The following is a 19834-nucleotide window of genomic DNA, read 5'->3' as shown; positions in this document are numbered from 1 at the left end:
TTAAGTAGATATATTACAGAACCTTCTCTACCTTTTCAGATGGATGTACAATAAATGACCGTACTAAGCAGCTATATTCAGTTATCACAGATTTGCTTAATAAATCATTACATGTTAGTTTGTTGGTTCTTAGAATTTTTTCAATTATAATTGGGCCAATAAATGCAATTTGAAATCAGAATGAAATGGCATTTTTTAGTTTTATTCTTTTATTATTTATACCAACATAATTATTTCATCAAATATTTCATTCATACAAATAATAATGATCATAGACATGCATTGAGTTAGGCACTGTTCAGACTGAATGTATTTATTACTCTCTGAACTCATTGAGGAAGATCTTATTCTCATTTGCATGAGAGGAAACTGAGGGAGAGAGATTTTTAAACCGTTTTCCCAAGGTCAAATAGTTGTAAACAAAAGAGTCAAGATTAGAAACCAAGCAGTCTGTTGACTTTTAACCTTAATGCTTTTGTGCCTCAAAGGAAAAAACCTGTTTATGCACATTAAAAAATTAATTTGATGTCTAGCAAATTTATACATGCATGTAGTTTAAAGAGGTAAGTGGATATAGAAGGCTTTATAAAAAAGATTTATCCCCTAGAAAACGTTTCCCAGTTCTCATCCCTAGAACAATCACTTTAAAACCTTTTAACATTCTCTCTTTGGTGTTTTTGGTCACATCTCTAAATAACATTTTTCTTTACTACTTCTTTATATTCCCAACTTTGAAATGTTTTTTTTTTTTTTTTTCCTTACCATATAAGGATGATTTAGCTATTTTCCACACAACTCAGCACACTTTTTTTTTTTTTTTCTTTTTAGGTCACTATTCTGCATTTATGTTGTTATAAGTGTGTGCTCCTATTGGTGAAGTGAAAGTCTCTCAGACATGTCCAACTCTTTGCAACCCCATGGACTACACAGTCCATGGAATTCTCTAGGCCAGAATACTGGAGTGGGGTAGCCGTTCCCTTCTCCAGGGGACCTTCCCAACCCAGGGACTGAACCCAGGTTTCCCACATTGCAAGTGGATTCTTTACCAGCTGAACCATCAGGGAAGCATGATATTGGTAAATGAATTATTATCAGGTATCCTTGGTTTCCTCTCTTGCACAGTTCTTGGTTCCCCTGTCATCAGTAATCATCTAGTTTATTCATATTATTGCTTAGTTTACCATGGATTTATCATAATTTATTCCCAAACTCTCACCAGTAGTATGTGGTTGTTCAGTTATCAAGTCATGACCAACTCTTTAGACCCCATGGCCTACAGCACACCAGACTTCCCTGACCCTCACCATCTCCTGGAGTTTGCCCAAGTTCATGTCCATTTTATAAATACCTTCAAAGACATTAATTCTTTCATGTTCTGGAACAAATCTATCCCAAAGGTAGGGTGACCACTAAGCTCACTGCCTGGCTCATGTCCTTGGAATCTCTTTTCCTCATGATTCGGGGGCTTCCCTTTGCCTTTCCCTGGAGAGGTAGCCCCTGTTCCTGAATACCGTGCATACATTTTTCTCGTCTACTGCTCTGGCTTAATGGAGTGCATTCTCTGTTAATTATATGAGAAAGGGTACATGAGGGAAAAAGCTTTGAGATCTTCTCTGAAAAATATCATTTATTAAATGCATGGATACTTAAAAATTGCTTAGATGACTCTCTAGAGCTTAGTAAGCAAGAGATATATGTCTAGGTAAATAATTTTGCCTTCATCCTTGACTGATAATTTGAAAAAAACATTGTGTTTTAGGTTGTAAGTAATTTTCTTTTCTCAGAATTTTGAAGCCATTCTCACGTTGTCTTCCAGGCTCCACTATGCAATTTGAGAAGGCCAATGTCTTTCTGATGTTTTAGGTTTTGCTTTGTAATTGGTCAGGAAGATCCCCTAGAGTAGGAATTGGCAACCCACTCCAGTATTCTTGCCCAGGAAATCTCATGGACAGAGGAGCCTGGTGACCTACATACAGTCCATTGCATCCCAAGAGTCAGACAGGACTTTGCAACTAAACCTACCTACCTAACCTGTAATTGACATTTTTAAATTTTCTGCTGATGTTAGGTAATTTTCCTTCACTTTGCTGGGCACTCAGTGGTCCTTTTCAATCTAGATATTCATAGATTTTAAGTCTGCCAGTATTCTTGAATCATGTCTTTGGTGATTTGTTTCATACTCTCTCACCCCCACATTTTTGTCTCCTTTTTCTTGTTTTCTGGCTCTCCTATTATTTGCATGTAAAACTTCCTGGTTATCTACCTTTCTTATTTACTTTCCTATTTCCCTGTTATTTGTCATTTTCATATAATATCTTAGATGAGGATTTCTTCCACTTTTTCTTCCAACTCTTACACTGAGCTTTCTATTTCTGCAGTCCTTTTTATACTTCAAGACTACTTTTTCTCTTTCTATGCTTTTTAAAATAGAATATTGGTTTTATTTTATGACTACAGTGTCATTTTCCCCTTCAGACATTTGTGATAATTTATTTAAAATGTTCTTCTCTTAATGGAATCCCTGTATCCTCCTGATTGCTTCTGTCTATGAATTTGCTTTGGCTTCTGTCTTTCATGTCAGAAGATTTTTCCACATGTTCGAACCTGGCTCTGATAGGTTGAACTGCACTGATACTTAACATCTGGATAATGAAACATGAATTGAAAGCTCTGTACAAATGAACATGTGATGAATGACAATGGAATTCAGGATAGGGTATTCTAGTCCATTCTCTGGAGAAAGTCTATTGTTAATATCTTTACATATTTTATTTTTAGTTGATTTCCTTAGAAACTACCCTGGAACTCCTGTCCATAGACTCTAAGCCAATCTTTTAGCACTCCGTTTGCCATGTAAACTTGCAGTTATTTCCCCCCAGTTCATTGTGAAACTTGGATTCAGTTTTGCAGTGTTCCTCAGTGTAGAGTGTCAATGTGCCTTCTTCTCCTAGGTTGGTGGCAGGGGGCAGTCATTTCACTGAACAGAATATGGAAGATGATCTGCGTGTTTGTTTCCTAAAAAGACTCTTTATGCACCTTTCCCTGCAACTCTGAGGGGTATTTGGTGCTCTCTATTCCCGCGGCATAAACTTGGATTACTGTGATATTGAATGGTTTGCCTTGGAAATGAACAGAGATCATTCTGTCGTTTTGAGATTGCATCCAAGTACTGCATTTCAGACTCTTTTGTTGACCATGATGGCTGCTCCATTTCTTCTGAGGGATTCCTACCCGCAGTAGTAGATATAATGGTTATCTGAGTTAAATTCACCCATTCCAGTCCATTTTAGTTCGCTGATTCCTAGAATGTCGACGTTCACTCTTGCCATCTCCTGTTTGACCACTTCAATTTGCCTTGATTGATGAACCTGACATTCCAGGATCCTATGCAATATTGCTCTTTACAGCATCGGACCTTGCTTCTATCACCAGTCACATCCACAACTGGGTATTGTTTTTGCTTTGGCTCCATCCCTTCATTCTTTCTGGAGTTATTTCTCCACTGACCTCCAGTAGCATATTGGGCACCTACTGTCCTGGGGAGTACCTCTTTCAATATCCTACCATTTTGCCTTTTCATACTGTTCATGGGGTTCTCAAGGCAAGAATACTGAAGTGGTTTGCCATTCCCTTCTCCAGTGGACCACATTCTGTCAGACCTCTCCACCATGACCCGCCTGTCTTGGGTTGCCCCGCGGGCATGGCTTAGTTTCATTGAGTTAGACAAGGCTGTGTTCCTAGTGTGATTAGAATGACTAGTTTTCTGGGAGTATGGTTTCAGTGTGTCTGCCCTCTGATGCCCTCTTGCAACACCTACCATCTTACTTGGGTTTCTCTTACCTTGGGCGTGGGGTATCTCTTCACGGCTGCTCCAGTGGAGCACAGCTGCTGCTCCTTACCTTGGATGAGGGGTATCTCCTCCCGCCACCCTTCCTGACCTTCAGCTGAAGAAGTTGAAGTTGAACAGTTCTATGAAGACCTACAAGACCTTTTAGAACTAACACCCCAAAAAGATGTCCTTTTCATTATAGGGGACTGGAATGCAAAAGTAGGAAGTCAAGAAACACCTGGAGTAATAGGCAAATTTGGCCTTGGAACATGGAATGAAGCAGGGCAAAGACTAATAGAGTTTTGCCAAGAAAATGCACTGGTCATAGCAAACACCCTCTTCCAACAACACAAGAGAAGACTCTACACGTGGACATCACCAGATGGTCAACACCGAAATGAGATTGATTATATTCTCTGCAGCCAAAGATGGAGAAGCTCTATACAGTCAACAAAAACAAGACCAGGAGCTGACTGTGGCTCAGATCATGAGCTCCTTATTACCAAATTCAGACTGAAATTGAAGAAAGCAGGGAAAACTTCTAGTCCATTCAGGTATGACCTAAATCAAATCCCTTATGATTATACAGTGGAAGTGAGAAATAGATTTAAGGGCCTAGATCTGATAGATAGAGTGCCTGATGAACTATGGAGTGAGGTTCATGGCATTGTATAGGAGACAGGGAGCAAGACCATCCCCATGGAAAAGAAATGCAAAAAAGCAAAATGGCTGCCTGGGGAAGCCTTACAAATAGCTGTGAAAAGAAGAGAAGCGAAAAGCAAAGGGGAAAAGGAGAGGTATAAGCATCTGAATGCAGAGTTCCAAAGAATAGCAAGAAGCGATAGGAAAGCCTTCTTCAGCAGTCAGTGCAAAGAAATAGAGGAAAACAACAGAATGGGAAAGACTAGAGATCTCTTCAAGAAAATTAGAGATACCAAGGGAACATTTCATGCAAAGATGGGCTCAATAAAGGACAGAAATGGTATGAACCTAACAGAAGCAGAAGATATTAAGAAGAGGTGGCAAGAATACACGGAAGAACTGTACAAAAATGATCTTCATGACCCGGATAATCACAATGGTGTGATCACTAATTTAGAGCCAGACATCCTGGAATGTGTAGTCAAGTGGGCCTTAGGAAGCATCACTATGAACAAAGCTAGTGGAGGTGATGGCATTCCAGTTGAGCTGTTTCAAATCCTGAAAGATGATGCTGTGAAAGTGCTGCACTCAATATGCCAGCAAATTTGGAAAACTCAGCAGTGGCCACAGGACTGGAAAAGGTCCGTTTTCATTCTAATCCCAAAGAAAGGCAATGCCAAAGAATGCTCAAACTACCGCACAATTGCACTCATCTCATACACTAGTAAAGTAATGTTCAAAATTCTCCAAGCCAGGCTTCAGCAATACGTGAACCGTGAACTTCCTGATGTTCATGCTGGTTTTAGAAAAGGCAGAGGAACCAGAGATCAAATTGCCAACATCTGCTGTTTTCATGGAAAAAGCAAGAGAGTTCCATAAAAACATCTATTTCTGCTTTATGGACTATACCAAAGCCTTTGACTGTGTGGATCACAATAAACTCTGGAAAATTCTGAAAGAGATGGGAATACCAGACCACCTGACCTGCCTCTTGAGAAACCTGTATGCAGGTCAGGAAGCAACAGTTAGAACTGGACATGGAACAACAGACTGGTTCCAAATAGGAAAAGGAGTTTGTCAAAGCTGTATATTGTCACCCTGCTTATTTAACTTCTATGCAGAGCACATCATGAGAAACACTGGACTGGAAGAAACACAAGCTGGAATCAAGACTGCTGAGAGAAATATCAATAACCTCAGATATGAAGGTGACACCACCCTTATGGCAGAAAGTGAAGAGGAACTAAAAAGCCTCTTGATGAAAGTGAAAGAGGAGAGTGAAACAGTTAGCTTAAAGCTCAGCATTCAGAAAACGAAGATCATGGCATCCGGTCCCATCACTTCATGGGAAATAGATGGGGAAACAGTAGAAACAGTGTCAGACTTTATTTTTTTGGGGGCTCCAAAATCACTGCAGATGGTGACTGCAGCCATGAAATTAAAAGACACTCACCCCTTGGAAGAAAAGTTATGACCAACCTAGATAGTATATTCAAAAGCAGAGACATTACTTTGCCGACTAAGGTCCGTCTAGTCAAGGCTATGGTTTTTCCAGTGGTCATGTATGGATGTGAGAATTGGACTGTGAAGAAGGCTGAGCACGGAAGAATTGATGCTTTTGAACTGTGGTGTTGGAGAAGACTCTTGAGAGTGCCTTGAACTGCGAGGAGATCCAACCAGTCCATTCTGAAGGTGATCAGCCCTGGGGTTTCTTTGGAAGGAATGATGCTAAAGCTGAAACTCCAGTACTTTGGCCACCTCATGCGAAGAGTTGACTCATTGGAAAAGACTCTGATGCTGGGAGGGATTGGGGGCAGGAGGAAAAGGGGACGACCCAGGATGAGATGGCTGGATGGCATCACTGACTGGATGGATGAGAGTGTGAGTGAACTCCGGGAGTTGGTGATGGACAGGGAGGCCTGGCGTGCTGCGATTCATGGGGTCGCAAAGAGTCAGACACGACTGAGCGACTGATTTGAACTGAACTGATTCCCGATGCTTTGGAGTTCTGTGGTGCAAAACAAATGGTTTCTTGGCTTTTTTCCCTGAGTGTTTAGGATTCAGCTTTATCAGATCTGAAAAGTTGATCATCACTCCTTCACCTCCTTTCCAGTTTCCATATTTGTTTTCTTGTCTCCTCTGTCATTCTCATGGCCTGTATAGATATACAATTTAAAAACAAAAAGTAAAAGTTGAAATGTAAATGTAATGGGGTTTCAGGAAAGAGCAGATGCAAGTACATGCATTTAACTATTTTTCCTGGGAAATTTCATTGTGGATATTTTCCATGTTGTACAATCATCAGTTTATCTGTTAGGTACCTGAAAGTCTGCAATGGTGATTTTGATTTTATGTGAGACTCTTCTATCCCTTCTCAGGGATAGAAGTGGAAGAGGGAAAGCTTCACATAGACACATGCAATTCGATGCATGATACAGGGTGCTCGGGGCTGGTGCACTGGGTTGACCCAGAGGGATGGGATGGGGAGGGAGGTGGGAGGGGGGTTCAGGATGGGGAACACATGTACATCCATGGCAGATTCATGTCAATGTATGGAACACCAATACAATATTGTAAAGTAAAAAAAAAATTAATAAAATAAGAAACACAGGAGGGAAAAAAAAACAGCATGAGGCAGAAGAAAGGGCATATACTTAGAGGGAAGAGGCTTGTGTTTAAATCTTATGCTAATTTAACAGGAGTTGCTCATCTTCTTGGCATATAACTATGTTTATTTATAAAATGAAAATAAATCACCTACCTCCAGTTGCAATTTTCAGATTGAGATAAAGTGCTACCTAACACAGAGCCTTGAGTGTGGTGCCCGGTAGAGGACATTGTCCATTTTGAGAAGGGAGAACATTTGCAGGCTAGGGGTGGGGAGGCTGGAGGAAATCCATTGGAGTTTTTTAGATTTGTATAATAACACCTACTTTGTGATGTTGATGAGGGATAAACCAGCTAGCTAAACAGCTGGCTTCAGAAAGCCCCCCCTAAGTTTCAGGTTCTGTAGTTATTTTTAATAGTGTGTGTTAGTCACTAAGTCATGACCAACTCAGCTCTTTGCTACCCCATGGACTGTAGCCCACCAGGCTCCTCTCTCCATGAAATTCTCCAGGCAAGAATACCAGAGTGAGTTGCCATTTCTTTCCCCAGGGGATCTTCCTGACCCTGGGATCAAACTCATGTCTCCAATATTGCAGGCAGATTCTTTACCATCTGAGCGACAAGGGAAGCCCAGTTATTGTAATAACCTTATTGCAAAAATTAGGTCACTGAATCATACTGGTTTAACAGTAAAGTGTGTTTTATAAGGACTATGATTTCAGGCTAATTGGGACTTTTTAAGAAAACCCATAGTGTATGGTTACCTGAGCTTGTGTCAACAGTTGTGGGGTGTGTGTGTGTGTGTGTGTGTGTGTGTGTGTGTGTGTGTGTTGAACTAAAAACTGAGATAGGTATAACAGAGAGGACTTTGTTGAGTCATGCATCCAGTTATTATTAGCACAGAGTGATTCTCTTGCCAGATCCTGATTCAAAGGGAAACCTCTGAAATGCAGAGCAGTTGAAGAGAAATATAATGATCATACTTGTGAATATTTCATGGAAGACAGCAGTCTTCCCAGATTGGCAGAGAGAAGTGAGTGGCATAGTTAAGGCCCTAGGTAATAGCAAGGTATTTAACAGAGATGTTCATATGGCTGCAAAGTTGAGTTAGAAGAGAAGATGAAGTCTGTTTCCAATTTACCTGTAATCCTTAGTCTTCACCTGTCTTCTTTTCAAGAAAGGCTAAAGTTTTGTTTAAGTGTCTTTTCAGCGGATTGTAATCATCACTGTTTCATTCCAAAGCCAAACCCCCTATAAAATATAATACTGTGGCTCCCCACCCCAACTAAATATCCTTTCTTCAGGGTGAGATTGTTTTTTTCTTTACTAAATGAAATGTGTATCTGGAAAGCTCTTCTTTGTGTATAAATAAGTATAACGCTTCTTCAAATGAGGGCTTCTGTAGCCAATTTGATATTGTACAGTCTGTATCCCCTTTTGGAAAACTAGGAGGACATTTCTGGATTATTTTAAGTCTGGCCATCCACATCCTCTCTGAGAACTATGCATCTGTCAGCTCTTCTGTGGTTATTAAATAGTGATGGAATGACAGGTGAGAAATTGTTTTAATTGTACATTGGAGAAAATGCAGCAGATTGACTCTCTGCATTGATCTTTTTAGAAAATTACTGATAAAACAACACTCATAATCGGTAGTCTGTAGGAAAACATGAAATGGATATTAAGAGTTTGCTTAAAGAGTGTGTGTTGGGGGGTGGGTTGGGAGTGGGTGTGTATTTTAACATTCTGCTTTCATTAAGACAAAGCTTTGCTATAAAGTAGTCTTGTGCATTGAAAATTTACTGTCTCTTTTTAAGTGCATGTTTTCCCTTTTAAAGGGATATCTTTCAAAACCTTTTACTTTTTATTTCAAAAATCATGAATGTTTCTTTCCTGCCTTCAGGGCGTCATAAATTTCTTAGGCTTGCCATTCAAGCTTCTCTACCCTCTGACCCCAATTTACTTTCCCCATTTGTCTGTCCCTGTTTTCCTCCATAAACCTTTCCTTTCAGCTGAATGGCAATGTTTAGTGTACCCTACAGGCCTTTCTATTTGGCCTCCATCCCTGAAATCCTCTCTTGCCTCTCTACTTTTCTGCTACTAGCCCTTCTTTCAGATGTGACTGAAGAACTTTCACTTGCGATCCCTGCTCATATATGTTGACAATCCACCTTGTGTGCTTTCATGTCCCAGCTGGGTCATTCAGGAATCATTTAGCATCAACTTTCAGTTCATAGTGTACCTTCATTCACCCCATTTAACTCTGTCTAGAATGCAAACTCCTTGAAGGTAACAGATTTTATATTTGTTTCATAGCATTTATTTTTCCCAACATTAAAAGATCCATTTATGCATCCTTTGCTTGTTGCTATATTTATCTATCTGTGTATCTATCCATTTATCATTCTGCTCTCGACGCCCCCTGGAATATACATTCAAGAAAAAGTCACTGAAAAATTGTGAATGTTACAGATAGCATATGGCAGTTTGGCTCTGAAGCCCATGCTCACAGTCACTAGTCTATACAGTATTATGATGATGGTCAGTAACCCTTGGAAAAAATGCTTTGCCCAACTTAGAAAGAGTATTAGAAACCAGAGAAATTACTTTGCCAACAAAGTTCTGTGTAGTCAAGGCTATGGTTTTTCCAGTAGTCATGTATGGATGTGAGAGTTGGACTGTGAAGAAAGCTGAGTTCCAAAGAACTGATGCTTTTGAACTGTGGTGTTGGAGAAGACTCTTGAGAGTCCCTTGGACTGCAAGGAGATCCAAGCAGTCCATCCTAAAAGAAATCAGTCCTGAATATTCATTGGAAGAACTGATGCTGAAGCTGACGCTCCAATACTTTGGCCAGCAGATGAGAAGAACTGACTTATTGGAAAGACCCTGATGCTGGGAAAGATTGAAGGCAAAAGGAGAAAGGAGTGGCAGAGGATAAGATCGTTAGATGGCATCACTGACTTGAAGGACATGAGTTTGAGCAAACTCCCGGAGTTGGTGAAGGACAGGGAAGCCTGGCGTGCTGCAGTCCATGGGGTCACAAAGAGTTGGACACAACTGAGCGACTGAACTGACTGACTGATAACGACCCCAACATCCTTCTAATTTTACTTCGCCTCTCAGAGGATATTGACACTGATGATGATTCCTTCTTTGAGTGTTATTCCTGTCTTCCCTAATATCTTTTCTTCTCCGTTCTCCCCTTCCCCCCACAATTCACTTCTTTATTGCTCTCTTGGTTCAAAGATAGATGGTCCTCAGTTTCATCTTCATAATTTTCTGTGTTTTGTCTGCAATCATCTTTCTAGTCTAGTACTTCATGACCTTGGTGACATATGACACATTACAGTGTCACAATCAGCCATGGCATACGTCAAAACCACTCACATATTCAGAAGCATTGAGTTATAAGCTCAATGGACGTGAGTTTGAACAACTCTAGGAGATTGTAAAGGACAGGGAGGCTTGGCATGCTGCAGTCCATGGGGTCACAAAGAGTTGGACTGGGCTTAGCGACTAAACAGCGACAATAAGCTCCTGTGAATCATTTACATTTTTAAGTAATTGGACTCACCTCAATGTTACCATTATAAGGATGTCATATTCACTCATTTGCATTTTAATGGTGGGTGCCTCTTCTTTTTGGGAAAGGTAGAACCAGGGTTAGCTGGAAGTTAATTGCTCATAATTCATAGTCTATTTATGGTTACTGAAAATATCCAGGAACTGTGGTTATTGATGTGGCATTGAGAGAGCAATTTTGAAATACTATAATTTGTTATCTGTGGATGTACACTTATATTTGATTCCTTGATTTTACCCTTGTACATATTTGGAAGAAGGAAGAGAAATGAAGAAAGCATGCATGTTTATCCACATACAACAGAATTGAGCAGGCTCTAGCTACAGTTTTCCAGTCAAAGGCAATGTGATTATCTAAAGAATATGTGTAATCATACTATTTATACTAATATCATGAATAAGCATAAATATTATATGTTATATACTTTTGAAGTATGAAATATGGATTATTTTTATTAGTACATGCTTACTTTTAAAAATATTACCTGTAGAGGTTGAATGGGATCTTTAAAAAATAATTTTATGTAGGTTTTATATTAGATTAGCCGTATATATTTTTCCCTCCATAAAGTTATATTTGAGATCAGTGAATCGATGACTTTACTAATCATTTGCAGGTAAAATGCTTTTGTAAATATGAGCTATGAAAACAGTGTGAGAAATCTGTGCTTTATTTGGCCAGCTGCTTTTGCTCGTGTGCATGTGGATTTGCTTTTCATTACAATCTGGGTATACGCCTGGGAATATGTCTCATATGAATGCCATTGATCATCTGTCGTGGCAGAAGCAAAGTTGAAAACCTCTGCTTGAGGCTATTTTGTATACTTCTGTGTAGTGAACTCTCTCCCACAAGTTGATGCCTCCTGAATTTCTGCCATTACCCACAGTCCTTTCTCTGGAACTTCAGAGTCATTTATTAAGCCACCCACAGGGCATCTTTACGTGGATGTCTTACAGCTCCCCAAACGTGTCATGTTTGAAACTGAACTCATTTTCTGTCTTATTCCCCCAACCCAACTGCTCTTTATTCAGTGTGGTACATTTTCACTGATTATATTATCATTCACCCAGGTCATTTAGAACATTAAGAATAAGATTCCATGTCTCCAAGGTCAATAGCCTAGTCCTGTTTATCTTCTAAATATCTCTGAAAGTATTTCTATCCTTCCTCAGTGCCTTCATCTTAGTACAACTGCTCATCGCTTTATACTAGAACTATTACAATAGCCCAGTGGTTCTCAAATTTCAGCATGCATCAGAAGCATTAAAATACAAATTGTTGCATTCCCTACTGCAGACTTCAGATTCAGTATTTCGAGGGATAGTTCTAAGAGATTGCGTTTCTTACCCAGTCAGGATGGCTCTGATGAGTCTGTGTTGGGGATCACTTTGATAATCATTGGCATAACCTGTTAATTGGCCTTCCTGACACCAGGCTAGTCACCTTACTAATTATTCTCCAAATTGCTTCCAATTTGGTATGATTTTTAAATGTAAATTGTATTATCCCCCCCACCCCAAACCTTTTTACTATCTCTGCATCACACTTGACAATAGCCTTAGTTGAACTCTTAGCACTCAGTATGTGAAACATGGCACTTATTATTTTTATACCTGCACAGAATATATTATAATTTTGTCCCATTGAGGCTAAGAGCTTTCTCTAATGTCCAGGGATGTTTGTAGGTTAATCTGGCCATTAAAAGTTCAACTGCTATCCACTTTATACTCCTAGTCACAAGGCTTCCTTCCTTCTTTATCCATACTTTTAAAAGATTTATGTCCTTTCCAGGGATGAGAAGAGGATTGGGGTGTATATTTATATAATAAGGGTGGTCCATTGGTAGAAAAAAATTGTGTAGTTGGGTCTGAGTTATTTTTCTGCCAGTGTTCTCTCCTGGTATTATCCTCTGCCCCAGCCTAAGGCACTGGTGGTGGACACCTGTTATCCATCTTATGTGCAATATTAAGTGACAAACAGGTATCTGGATGGCCCCTCCTCTATTGCCATTTAATATCAGTTTTTAGAAAGGAGCAGTATTGCTTCTTTCCTTTATTCCTGGCAACCTCTAAGCACACCACATGCTGACCTGGACTTGTCCAGACCTTGTGAGGATATAAATGCAGATCCTTGCTGCTCAAAGAATGATAAGGGACCAGTGGAATGGAGAATACACACACTGAATTAGAATGTAAATTTCAATGAGATCGTAGGCTGATCAAGTTTGAGAAGCTCTGGCCTCTCTTGGACGCCTAAAAATATTCACATCTCCTGTTGCCATTCTCTGTTCTTTCATAATAGGTGAATTTGTAGAATCTATGTTAGCCAGTTTCTTCATCCATAAAATGGGAACTATAATGCTTACGTTGGTGATTTATAATGATGTATAAAATTATTCAGCACAGTACCTTAGATGTGGCAGGAAATCTATAGTAGTAGCCATTATTAAGTCCACATCTCTCATCTTTTGACTTGGAAGTCTTCATAATTGAGTCACCTACTTCCCCAAACAAATACTAATCTACAGCAGGGGTGTTGATGCCTGAAAATTAAATGAGAATGGGACTTTAAATGGTTTAAAATTAAATATATGTGTAATTTTCAATTAAATTGCATAAATGATTCAGTTTTGGGAAGCTAAGAGTTTCCCTGCCTTCCAGAGTTGAGTGGTTGATTTATAGAAATATCAGATATTAACGCTTGTAGCTCTGATCTGGAAGAATATATTAAAAGACACTTTGTATCATAGTGAGAAGGGAAACACAAATAAAAAACAGAGAGAGATACTACCAAAACCTATTAGAATGACTAAAATTAGAAGTACAATAATACCCAGTGTTGGTGAAGTTGTAAAGCTGTAATTCTCTTACACTGGTGGGGATATAAAAGAGTACAACCATTTTAGAAAAGTGTTCAGCAGTTTCTTACGAAGTTAACAAGAATAAAAGGGATAAACTCTAGCCATCATAAAATCAGTAAAGATGTGGTTGAACTCAACACCACCACCACCAACTGGGTGTGATTAACATCTATAGACTCTTTCATCCAACAACAGCAGAATACACATCCTTCTGGAGTTCTCATGGAACATTCACCGAGACAGACCACATTTTGGACCATAGGACACACCTTAACTAATCCAAAGAAACTGAAATCATACAATGTATTTACTCAGACCACAGTATAAGTGAAAACAAATAATAGAAAAAGAGCTCAAAAATTCCCCACATAAATGAGAAAAAAACAGCACATTTCTAAGTAACATAAGGGTCAAATTGAAAGACTCAATTATTTAAAAAAAATTTTGAGCAAGATGAAAATGTAAACACAAGAAAATTTGTGAGATTGGTGAAAGCAGTGGTTCTGGGGAAGTACATATTAATGAATGCATATAGTGGAAAGGAAGAAGCATTTAGAAAGTAACCCAACTTCCACCTTTGTTGTTGTTCAGTCGCCAAGTTGTGTCCCACTCTTTGCAGTCCCATGGACTATAGCCTGCCGGGCCCCTCTGTCCATGGGATTTCCCAGGCAAGAATACTGGAGTGCGTTGCCATTTCCTTCTCCAGGGGATCTTCCCGACCCAGCGATTGAAACCATGTCTCCTGCATTACAGGTGGATTCTTTACTGCTGAGCCACCAGGAAGCCCAATTTCTACCTTAGGAACCTAGAAAAAGAAGAGAAAATTAAATCTAAAGTAAGCAGAGGAAAAGAAATATTAAGAATTTGAGCAGAAAGCCATGAAATTGAAAAGAAAAAATTAATATATAAATACAACAAAATAAAAAAATGATTCTCTGAAAAGATCAGTGAAATTGATAAATATCAAGTCAAGCTAATTAAGGAAAAAAAAGGACACAAATTACTACTTTCAGAAAAGAGTGGATATCTCACTACAGATACTTTGGACATTAAAAAGATAATAAAAGAATACTATTAACAACTTTTTTTCTCACACATTTTTTATAATCTAAATGAAAGGTAGTAATTCCTTGAAAGACCCGTGTTGCCAAAACTTGCAGACGAAGAAACAGATAATCTGAATACATCTATATGTAGATTTAAAATTGACTCAACAAATTAATAACCTTCCAAAACAGAAATTTCCAGGCCCAGATGTATTCACTGATGAATTCTACCAAATGCTTAAAGAAGAAATTATACCAATTTTCTACAATATCTTTCAGAGGATAGAAGCAAAAGGAATATTTTATAACTCATTCTATGAGGCCAGAATTACCCTGATTACAAAGCCAGACAAAGACATTACAAGAAAGGAAAGCTGCAGACCTATATCTGTCATGATCATAGATGCAAAATTCTCAACAAAATACTAACAAACTGAACCCAGCAATGTGTAAAAAAAATTACCACAATCAAGGGATATTTATCCCAGATAAACAGGGTTGTTTCAACATTCAAAAAATTACTTAATGTAATTTATCACTTCAACAGGCTGAAAATAAAAATGATCCTATCAATAGATGTAGAAAACCATTTGACAAAACTCAACACCCATTCATTATAAAAAGCTCTCAGTAAGTTAGAAGTAGAGGAAAACTGCATCAACGTGATAAAGAATGTTGTTGTAGTTTAGTCGCTAAGTCGTGTCTAACTCTTGGGACCCTATGGACTATAGCCTGCCAGGCTCCCCTGTCCATGGGATTTCCCAGGCAAGAATACTAGAGTGGGTTGCCGTTTACTTCTCCAGGGCAACTTCCCAACCCAGGATCGAACCTGTGTCTTTTGCATTGCAGGCAGATTCTTTATCACTGAGCCACCGGGGAAGCCCTATGATAGAGAATACTTAAAAGTATTCTACAACTAATACCATAGTTTGTAATGAGAAAGAGTCTTCCCACTAAGATCAGGTCCACGGCAAGGATGTCCCCTTTTTCTACTCCTTTTAAATAGTATCCTGGAGTTTCTAGCTAATATAATAGGACAAGAAAAGGAGAGAAAAATATATACAGATTGAAAAAGAAAAAACTGTCTTTGTTTTCAGATGACAAGCTCATCAAGAAACCCTGAAAGAATAAATGAAAAAAAGCAAAAACCAAAAAACTCCTGGAACTCATAAGTAATTACAGAAAGATTGCAGGTTACTGGGTTAATATACCAAAGTCATTTGTGTTCTTATATACCAGTTTTCAACTAAAACTATAATATCATTTACTTTAGCATTTCCAGAAATGAAATACTTTGGTATAAACCTAACAATGTATATATAAGGAAAACTATGAAACTCTGGTGAATAAAACCAAATAAGTACTAATAAATTGAGAAACATTCCATATTCATGGATAGAGGGACAATATTGTTAAGTTTTCAAGATATCAAATATAGATTCAATACAAACTTAATTAAAATACCAGGGAGTTATTTTGTAAATATTGACAAACTGATTCCAAAACTTGTATTTAAAGTGAAGACCCAGAACAGCCAGCACACTATTGAAGAACAAAGCTGGCGGACTGACAGCCCTCGACTTCAAGACTTCCAGTGAAGCTTGACCAGTCATAACACGGTGGTGCTGGCAGAAGGATGGATGAATAAGTCAGTGGAAGATAATAGAGAGCCCAGAAACAGACCCATGTAAATAGTTAACTGATCTTTGGAAAAGGAGCAAATGCAGCATGATGGGTAGTCTTTTTAACAAGTGATGCTGAAACAATTGGATATTACATATGCAAAAAATTAATCTAGACACGGGTTTCAAACCTTTTACAAAAAATTAACTTACAACGAATTGTAGATTTCTATGTAAGATGTAGTACTACAAAACTCTAGGGAAAGTTTAGATAACCTTGGGTATGGCAATGGTTTTTTAAATACAATACCAAAAAAAAAAAAAAAAAAAGAAATACTAAACTAGACTTCACCAAAATGAAAAGCTTCTGGTCTGCAGAGAGACTTTATCAAGAGAATGAGAAGGCAAGTCACAGATTGGGATAAATTACTTGTAAAAGGCACATATGATAAAGAAATGTTTTCCAAAATATACAAAGAAGTCTTAAAATTTAACAATAAGAAGACAACTCGATTTTAAAAATTGGCAGAAACCTTAAGAGAGATATACGGGTGGCAAATAAACATGAAAAGATGTTCCATGTCATATATCATCAGAGAAATGAAAATTAAAATCAGATACCACTATATAACTATTAGAATGGCCAAAATCCCGAACACCAAATGCTGGCAAGGATGTGAAACAACCGGTATTCTCATTGCTTGTGGGAACGCAAAATGGTACAGTCATTTGAAAGATAGTTTGGCAGTTTCTGACAAAACTGACTATACTTTTACCATAGGATTCAGCAATTCAGCTCCTTGTTATTCACCCAAATGAGCTGAAAACTTATGTCCAAAAAAATTCACACATGGATGTGTATAGTAGCTTTGTTCATCCTTGAGAAAAGTTGGGAACAACCAAAATGTGCTCCTGTCGATGAATAAACTGTGATACATCTAGACAATGGCATTTTCAGTGCAAAACAATGCATTACAGAGCCATGAAAAAACACGGAGGAAACAGTGCATTTTACTTCGTCAAAGAAGCCAATCCGAAAAAAGGCTGCATATTGTATGATTCCAAATATATGGCATTCTGGGAAGTGCAAAATCGTGGAGACTGGAAAGAGATTGACGGTAACCAGTGTTTGTGGAGAAGGAGAGATGAAGGAGCGAAACAGAATTTTCAGGGCATCGAAACTGTGTATAAGCCTACAATGAAGATACACGTCATACCTTTATCTACATTCAGAATGTACAACATGAAGAGTGACCTCTAATTTAAACAATGGATTTTAGGTGATGGCGATGTGTCAGTGTAGGTCCATCAGTTGTAACAGATGTGTAAGATCTTTTTAAAAATTTATTTATTTTTTAATTGAAGGATAGTTGCTTTATGGAATGTTCTTGTTTTCTGTCAAACCTCAACATGAATCAGCCATAGGTATAGGAAATCTTTGCATAGGAAATGTTCATATGAGAAATCTGTGTATCTGCCATTCAGTTTTTCTGTGAACCTAAAAGTGTTATAAAATATCAAGTCTATTTTTAAGTGTATCACACAGATACATTGAATGTGCCTAATGAAATTTTTTTTTTTTTTTTTTTTTGTGAGGTCGCTCAGTCGTGTCCGACTCTTTGCGACCCCGTGGACTGTAGCTCACCAGGCTCCTCCGTCCATGGGATTATCCAACTCCAAAGTAAATTTTCTAGCCTGTAACACATCACATCTCCTCGTAACTAGTACTCTCAGTCTCTCGCTGCAGTAAAATGTCTGTCAAAAATAGAACACGTAGGAGAAAACTGTGACCTAAGCAAGAATTGTGGATCTAGAATTCTACCAAAAGAATCCAATTCAAAGCAAGAGGAAAAGCACATGTTTTTACATAAATTAAACTAAATGTCCATTTAAAGATCATGGCACTCAAGATGCTGACATCTGCCAGGCACTCTGTGAAGGCCATGTTCCCACCGACTATTCTAGGTCATTCTTGAGAGATTTTCCTTGGCAATGAGACCTCACTGAGGAGCTTCTCTTTTAGATACAACATTCTCCCAGCAGCCGTGTGTGATGGATGGCACACCGTGACTATGATTCCTGGGGATGGCATCGGGCCTGAACTGCATGTCAAGAATGTGTCCAGACATGCGTGTGTGCCCAGGGACTTTGAGGAAGTAAAGATTACCTCCACTTCTAGTGAAGAGGATATTTACAGTGCCATCATGGCAATCCATTGAAACCACGTGGCCTTGAAGGGCAGCTTTGAAACTGACTACAACCTGCCACCATCTCACAAATCCTGAAACGGTGTGTTTTGCAGGACTCTAGATCTCTGTGCCAACGTCATCCATTTTGAGAGTTGGCCACCGGTGGAAACCAGACACAAGAACATAGACAGCTTAGTTGTTTGGGACAACACAGAGGGTGAATACAGCAACCTGGAGCGTGAGAGCATGAACAGAGTGGTAGAAAGCCTAAAGATCATTACTGAGGCCAAGTGTTTGCGCCTTGCTGAATACGCTTTCCAGCTGGCCCATCAGACAGCCATGCACAAGGCCAACATCACAAGACTGGGAGGTTGTCTCTTCCTGCAGTGCTGTAGGGAGGTGGCATCCTACTATCCCCACTCTCCTCTGAGGGCATGATTGTGGATAACACCCCCATGCAGCTGGTATCCTGGCCCCAGCAGTTTGATGTCATGGTGATGCCCAGTCTCTGTGGCAACATTTCGATAATGTCTGCACAGGGTTGGTTGCAGGCCTTGTGCCAGCTGCCAACTATAGCCACATATATGCAGTGTTTGAAACAGCTGCGAGCCAGTCAGGAAGACTATAGCCAGTAACGTGACCGACTCTACTGCCGCACTGCTGGCAGGTTGCTTTAGGCTGGATTACCTCAAGCTCCATTTCTATGCCACCTCCAGTCTTGGCATCCATGGAGAACAAGGACATCCAAACTCCAGACATTGGAGGCCAGGGTACCACATCGGATGCCATGCAAAATATCATAGGATGACATCCATGTTGCCAGTTAAATGGTTAGTGCCTTGGAGGCTGAACTGTCCTCCAAATCCCTTTCTGTCCCACACCTTACGTTACCTTTGCCTTTACTCTCCCCAGTCACAAAGCCCAGCCAGCTTGGCGGATGTGGACTCTTGAATAAGCTAGCTTCTATTCTAGCTCAGAAGAGGTAGGGGGAAAGAATCAAGTCTGAGTGTTTGTTTGTTTGATTGTTTTGTTTCTTTTTAATACCGGAAACATCACTTGTTTAAATTAGCCATGCCTACTGTGCTGTGTATGTAGTGAGGAATTATCCTCTATTTTAATCTGCAATTCACACTTCTCTATGAGATGATACACCAAATAGGTCAGGGTTGTTTGTAGAGTCCCGGATTTTTCCAGAACCTGGCACACTGATTTTTCTCCTATCTAGGTCATTAAAATTCTGCAGACCAACCTGCAGAAGAGTCTGGCTTCTCTCTAGAGGTTGTTAATGAGTTAATTATTGCAATAAAAGTTGCCTATAAAATATATGTTGTCATTTTAATAATAAGGTACTATAAAGCTGGGCAGTACAGAATGCCTCTACTCCCTCCTAGATTTCCCATCTTTTTTCCTGGTCTTGTTTAGGTGAGAAAAGGGAGTTTTTGCTGGTGTAATTTTT

The 19834-nt window shown here is 39.1% G+C and overlaps 1 protein-coding gene and 1 pseudogene across 7 annotated transcripts in view; both read left to right on the top strand.

Annotated features, from left to right (window-relative positions):
• The window catches only part of NELL1 (neural EGFL like 1), a 1034396-nt gene that overhangs the window by 673996 nt on the left and 340566 nt on the right, over window positions 1-19834 (top strand). The gene's annotated exons all lie outside the window — the stretch shown is intronic.
• Window positions 18088-19598, top strand: LOC114110149 (isocitrate dehydrogenase [NAD] subunit gamma, mitochondrial-like; annotated as a pseudogene).

Source organism: Ovis aries, chromosome 21 (assembly GCF_016772045.2).
Source record: "Ovis aries strain OAR_USU_Benz2616 breed Rambouillet chromosome 21, ARS-UI_Ramb_v3.0, whole genome shotgun sequence".
NCBI lineage: Eukaryota > Metazoa > Chordata > Mammalia > Artiodactyla > Bovidae > Ovis > Ovis aries.
The sequence above is the reverse complement of the archived record's forward strand: the minus strand, read 5'-3'. Positions and strand labels throughout refer to the sequence as shown.